This window comes from Macrobrachium nipponense, chromosome 3 (genome assembly GCF_015104395.2).
Source record: "Macrobrachium nipponense isolate FS-2020 chromosome 3, ASM1510439v2, whole genome shotgun sequence".
NCBI classification, from domain to species: Eukaryota; Metazoa; Arthropoda; class Malacostraca; order Decapoda; family Palaemonidae; genus Macrobrachium; species Macrobrachium nipponense.
Genome location: NC_087202.1, coordinates 7369807 through 7377154, shown reverse-complemented (window position 1 = coordinate 7377154; position 7348 = coordinate 7369807).

The following is a 7348-nucleotide window of genomic DNA, read 5'->3' as shown; positions in this document are numbered from 1 at the left end:
TTCAATAATGTCATAAATATGTACAAAAAAATCAGCAGAGATGCTAAACCTATGATTAGTAGAATTATCCATGAAAGCAGAGTTAAACCCCGAGGCGACCCAAGGGGAAGGGAGGTAGATATGTAATATAAAAAGTGAATAGAGGAAATATAGATAAATAAAACAGATAAATAGTAGATATGTAATATAAAAATGAAAAACGAAATATAGATAAATAAACCGATAAATAAACAGATAAAAACAAGACAGAACGAAGAGGAGTCGATATTTACACTCACACATGGCTGAGTTGGTGTCATGGGGCTGGTCGGTGCCACCAGGGGGGTGATGGATGTCTCCAGCCAGGGGCTTCGTGACACCCCCCTCCCCCCGCCACCGCTGCTGAGGCCTCCCTCACCCCCTATGCCCACCCCACCGTCCTCCTCCTCCTCCTGTTACTGTTGCTCCACAACCTCCACCTCCTCCTCCTCCTCCTACTGTGCTCTACCTCCGCTTAAACAGTAAACTGACGGTGGTGGTCTTGAACCGCGCAGGACACTCGCTATCACCAAAGCTACGAACCTCGGACTTTGTCTGAATGGTGATAGCGAGTGTCCTGCGCGGTTCAAGACCACCACCGTCAGGGCCTTCGTCAGGAGGGCCCTCTCGCACTGTTCGACGTGGCAGGACACACACCTCGAACTCGACCGAGCATCCCAGATGCTAATTAACAATGGGTACTCGAACAAACTCGTAACCGAGAAACTCGAGCCGCCCTTGACAAGTGGTACATGACGGAGGAAGAGAGAAGGAACATTCCGCCCCCGGAGGATATCAAACTTTTCTATAAAGCCTTCATGCACCACCAATATAAGGAAGAAGAAGCAGCCATGAAGAAAATAATAGAGGAACACGTCCGCCCATGGGAGGAAGGAAAGAGAGTGTCCCTCATTATTTACTACAAGAATCGGCGTACGGAAAGACCTCCTGATGAAGAACAACCCCTCCCCACCGGCAGGAGACCCCCTAAAGCAGTCCAACGTCGTCTACCGATACTTATGCCCCGCCCAAGGATGCCCTGGGATTTACATCGGCATAACGACGATGCGCCTGTCAAAAAGGATTTCCTGCCACGCCCAGGATGGGCGCCATTAGGCAGCACGCCCTTGTAGTTACACCGCGAAACATCACGAGAGACGACATCGTCAGGAATATTAAGATCATCGGGAGAGCACCTGACTCACGACGTCTGCGTCTCCTAGAAGCGCGCTCATCCTCGAGGAAAAGCCTCCCTCAATACCACCCAAGAAGCGTTCCTGATACCGACGTGTGTGAGGAGGACCACACCCCTCCCCCCTAACGAAAGTACCAGCGCGCATGGAACGAACACCGGACATTGAGAATAATACCAGGGGTGGATAGTCACGCAGGTAGAAGCCAATCAAGTAGGCTCCCGGTGATACCCCCTACCTGAGAATTGGTCTGCAAGACTCGTCAACGCCCGCCGTATGAGTCACCTTCCCGGGAACCAATAAAAAACTCACCTGCCGGAGAAGTGCTCTGACCGTACTCAAGAGCTCGCAATACCAAGATAAAAGGAGAAGGAACTCGCCGCTGGAATTTACGGGCTGCTCTGTGAGCAGAGCCCTCGTGCTGACACAAGGTCAGCTAAATCAAAAACAAACAAACCGCAGGAATTCAGTCCCTCAGGCAGTTATCGCTTTGATAATGTCCTGTCGATCAGGAGGAAACTTCGCGTTAGAGAGAGAGAGAGAGAGAGAGAGAGAATTGTATAAGCAATAATAAATCAAATGACATCAACCGAATTTTACCATGCCCTTTGGTGCGTTGCTCGCCAGTCTAAGCAACAACGAGAAAGCCGTCATCAGAAAGATAGAGAAGACTCTTTATAAGATTAATAGTGCTAGAAGCAGCAGTCATTTTAACAAATATTATTATTATTATTATTATTATTATTATTTTTATTTTTTTTTTCTATCACAGTCCTCCAATTCGACTGGGTGGTATTTATAGTGTGGGGTTCCGGGTTGCATCCTGCCTCCTTAGGAGTCCATCACTTTTCTTACTAGTGTGCCGTTTCTAGGATCACACTCTTCTGCATGAATCCTGGAGCTACTTCAGCTCTAGTTTTTTCTAGATTCCTTTTCAGGGATCTTGGGATCGTGCCTAGTGCTCCTATGATTATGGGTACAATTTCCACTGGCATATCCCATATCCTTCTTATTTCTATTTTCAGATCTTGATACTTATCCATTTTTTCCCTCTCTTTCTCTTCAACTCTGGTGTCCCATGGTATTGCGACATCAATGAGTGATACTTTCTTCTTGGCTTTGTCAATCAACGTCACGTCTGGTCTGTTTGCACGTATCACCCTATCCGTTCTGATACCATAGTCCCAGAGGATCTTTGCGTGATCGTTTCTATCACTCCTTCAGGTTGGTGCTCGTACCACTTATTACTGCAGGTAGCTGATGTTTCTTGCACAGGCTCCAGTGGAGGGCTTTTGCCACTGAATCATGCCTCTTTTTGTACTGGTTCTGTGCAAGTGCCGGGCATTCGCTTGCTATGTGGTTTATGGTTCATTTTTCGTATTGCACTTCCTACATATGGGAGAGATGTTATTTCCGTCTATCGTTCTTAGGGCCTGATCTTGTGCCGCTGTTATCATTCCTTCAGTTTCCTTCTTTAGCTCTCCCCTCTGTAGCCATTGCCAATTGTCATCGCTGGCTAGTTCTTTAGTCTGTCTCATGTATTGTCCGTGCATTGGTTTGTTGTGCCATCCTCTGTTCTGTCTGTCATTCTCCTGTCTCTGTATATTTCTGGGTCTTCGTCTACTTTTATTAGTCCTTCTTCCCATGTACTCTTTAGCCACTCGTCTTCACTGGTTTTCAGATATTGCCCCAGTGCTCTGTTTTCGATGTTGACGCAGTCCTCTATACTTGTAAGTCCTCTCCTCCTTCCTTTCGTGTTATGTATAGTCTGTCCGTATTTGCTCTTGGGTGTAGTGCTTTGTGTATTGTCATATGTTTCCTGGTTTTCTGATCTATGCTGCGGAGTTCTGCCTTCGTCCATTCCACTATTCCTGCGCTGTATCTGATTACTGGCACTGAACCCATGTGTTTAATGGCTTTTATCATATTCCGGCGTTGAGTTTTGACTTGAGTATCGCCTTGATCTCTGCATATATTCTTTCCTGATCGTGTCCTTCATCTCTTGGTGCTTTATATCCCCTCCTTCCATTATTCCCAGGTATTTGTATCCTGTCTCTCTATGTGTTTGATGTTTGCTCCCATCTGGTAGCTTTAATCCCTTCAGCTCTCGTTACTTTGCCTTTGTATGTTGACTAAGGCGCATTTTTTCTATTCCAAACTCCATCCTGATGTCCCCAGATACAATCCTTACAGTCTGGATTAGGGTATCTATTTCCTTGATGCTCTTACCATACAGCTTGATGTCGTCCATGAACATCAGATGGTTGATTCTGTTGCCTCTTTTCTTGAGTTGGTACCCGGCATCCATCTTCTGCAGTACTTTTGTCATGGGAATCATGGCTACTACGAAGAGTAGTGGGGACAGTGAGTCGCCCTGGAAGATCCCTCTCCTGATATTAACCTCTGCTAGTCTTATTCCAGAGCTTGTAAGTATTGTATTCCAGTTGCGCATTGTATTTTTGAGGAAGCTGATGGTGTTTTCCTCTGCCCCATATATTTTCAGGCATTCTATTAGCCATGTGTGTGGTATCATGTCGAAGGCTTTCTTATAGTCTATCCATGCCATGCTTAGGTTGGTTTTCCTTCTCTTACTGCTCTTCATTACCATTTTGTCTATCAGGAGCTGGTCTTTTGTGCTCCTACACTTCCTTCTGCAGCCTTTCTGTTGGTGGGGGATGGTGTTTGTATCCTTTAGGTAGTTGTATAGCCTTTCGCTGATGATACCATTATTGGTAGGCAGGTGATAGGCCTGTAGTTACTGGCTATATTTCCCTTACTCTTGTCTTTCTGGACTAAGGATGTTCTTCCTGTGGTTATCCATTTGGGCGCATGGTGATTTGTGATACAATGCTGGAGTTGTTCTGCTATTCGTGGGTGTAGGGCCTTGAAGTTTTTGAGCCAGTATCCATGGACTTTATCGGGACCTGGGGCTTTCCAGTTGGGCATTTTCTTTAGTTGGTGTCTGACTGTGTCTGTCGTGATCTCTGTGAATCTTTTGTTTTATTCTCCTGTTTTCTTCGGCTTTGACTTCCTGGAGCCATGTTGCATGTTTGTTGTGTGATACCGGATTGCTCCATATGTTTTCCCAGAGTCTCTTACTTGGTTCGGCTTCAGGAATTTCTTGGTGGTTGTCTTCCCCTGTTAGTTGGCTGTGTAGTCTTTTCTGGTTGGTTCCGTATAGTTTGTTCTGTTGGTATCCTTTATTCCTGTTCATGTATCGTTGGATCTTATGTACTTTGGCCTTAAGCCTCTGTTTTACATCCTCTATTGTGTTGTTTAGTCCCCTCTCATGTACTTTGTATTTCTCGTTTAGTTCCTCCCTTGTTTTCTTGCTGCTTAGCCTTTTTTCTTTTTTCTGCCATCTCTTTCAGTTTACTCAAGTCAAATCTCATCACCATGATTTGCTTTTCCAGGCGCCTTTTCCAAGGTGGTTGCTGTTTTGGTTTCTGTTGGGTTGGTTGTGCTGGTGGTGTTGGTGTTCGTGTCCCCATCAGTTCTGCTACTAATCTTGCTCCTCCCATCCTTATTATTATTATTATTATTATTATTATTATTATTTAGGAAGCAGACCCTCTCTCAAGCATACTTTATTAAAAGTAATGGCTACTTCAGCAGCGTTACACTTGTAGAGATTCTTCTCTATTTTGCGAATAGCGGCTTTTTCAGTGCTACTTAAACAGGCTAGTAGAGCCGCCTATAGAGGTCATGGTAAAATGCAGGGTCAAAATAGGTGTATATATTTGAATTTTACAGATAAACTATGATACCATAGTCATCAAAGTCATTAACGATTTTCTCTCTCTCTCTCTCTCTCTCTCTCTCTCTCTTTCTTAAAGCGAGCTTTCGTCTGGAGCTGCCAGACATCCTCGGGCTGGGAAGCTGAGGGTGGACTGATCTTGGTGCGGTGTCCGTCCTCCTTATATCTGTGGTTGACAGCAGGGGTCTGCCCCATGCTTGTCTCCTATTGGCTGGTGGCGGTGAGTCTTGTTTTCATTGGCTGCCTGAGCCAGGTCTCAAGCCACTTTCTTCGGGCCGATGGTTGCGTTGCAGCATATCCTGCAGCCGACCTGGACCTCCTAAGCGGCGCTATAACATTGATGGGCGTTGCGCTACGCTGTGGGACGTCACGGCTACTTTGATTTCCATCGGCTGCAGGAGTACTCGTTCGTTGGGGGCGTTGTCATCCATAGAGTTGTCATGATCGGTGGTGTCATTGTTGGTGGCAGGTCTTCTCATACTCTAGGGAGGAGAAAATTCTTCCTGCGTCGTATTCAGAGTAGGTTTTATTTGCTGGATGAGTAGCGCCTCCAGCAGGCGCAACCGGACGGGCATCAGGGGCCTTCCCGATGATCTTCGTGTTCTTTATGATGACATCTCGGGAGATGGCCTCGTGATGTTTGGTGCGGGCGTGATTCTTTATAGCCCCCTCTTCGGCTGGCACGAGAGTCTCTTCGACAGTCGCATGGTAGTCATACCTACGTAGGCGTCGCTGCATTCGCGGACTGGGCATGTATACTGGTACACTACAATGCGTCTGCTTCAGGGGTTCTCGTATCTGTGGAGAGGGGTTATTTTTCATAATAATATCGCGCGTCCTCCGATTCTGGTAATATATGATTAGGTCGATATTCTTGGTGTCGTCAGTCGGGGATACATTATCAGAAATAATTTTCTTAATGGCGTCCTCTTCTTCACGGTAATGGGAACTCATGAAGGCTTTGTAGTACAGCTTGATATTATCCTGGGGGCGGGGCTGCGGGCTCTCACTACCGTACCATTTCTCCAGGGCTGTGCGGACTTCCTTGCTGATTAATTTATTTGAGTACCCGTTATTCACAAGTACTTGGGAGGCGCGGTCGAGTTCCTGGTGAGTGTCCTGCCAGGTTGAGCAGTGGGTGAGGGCCCTCCTGACGGAAAACGGTCTCCGTACTTCAGTCTACACAAAGAAAACCAATTTAGGACTTTGCCTCAACGGAGACAGCGAGTGCCCGCCAGATTCATATATATATATATATATATATATATATATATATATATATATATATACATATATACTATATATATATATATATATATATATATATATATATATATATATATATATATATATATCTATGAGGACCATCTACATGCATAATATGAACAGGCCTCTTTACACTATTATCATCTTCCTTGTCAGTTCAAGAGACGTAGAATCAATAGAGTCCTTCTCCTCATCGGTATGACAGACCTCGTGGTCATTTTCCCTCTAACTGCCAGACCTTTGTGAGTAATTACTATTCTCCTCTTTCTCTCAGAATTTCAAAAGATCTTTATCACCTTCAGCAGGTAGATTAATGTTTCTTAGTAAGTCACTGTTGCCGACGCGTCTTCCTCGAAATCAGAGCGTAAGAAATTGTTATTTGTTTTTTTGTTATTATTTAATATAAATGTTTATTCAAGGGGGTGATAAAATGTTACGAGACTCGGCTCTCCTCTCGTCTTGTTTCATTATTTCTATTTTCAATCTTAGTCTTCTTGGTTTTGATGCGTCTCTCTCTCTCGGTCTCAGTCTATGTGGCAGATTCCATGAACACCACATAATTTTGTCACCACGGCAAAAGAAAATACGCCTAAATTTTATAGGATATGCATCCCGAATTTAGCAGCCTTGTTTTATTTCTATATATTATATATATATAATATATATATAATATAGTATATATAGTATAGTATATATAGATATGCATACCTCGCCAACATGATAACCGGCTCCATGCGGCATCCACAGATCATTTAGGTACACCCTGTTGAAATCCCCAGTGCATCCATAGTCAGTAGACTGTGGTGGCCTGCAGCTGGGATGATGGCAGCTACGGGGGTGGAAGGGGTCTGGAAACCTCATTCCAGAATCATTTCTTAGAATTTAACTATTTTCGTGGGAAAATTTTTGTCTCTCGTGACGCCTGTTAGTCAAGAGACTTCAAAAACACCATTACCACGAAACTGGAGATTCAGACCGAACTTTCCCTTTGCTAAAGATGGTCTTATATTATCTGAAAATAGTGAAATAGAAAAGCAATGACCTATTTGGAATAAGGTTTAGAATTGTCATATGAAGCTTTTTGAGAGAGAGAGAGAGAGAGAGAGAGAGAGAG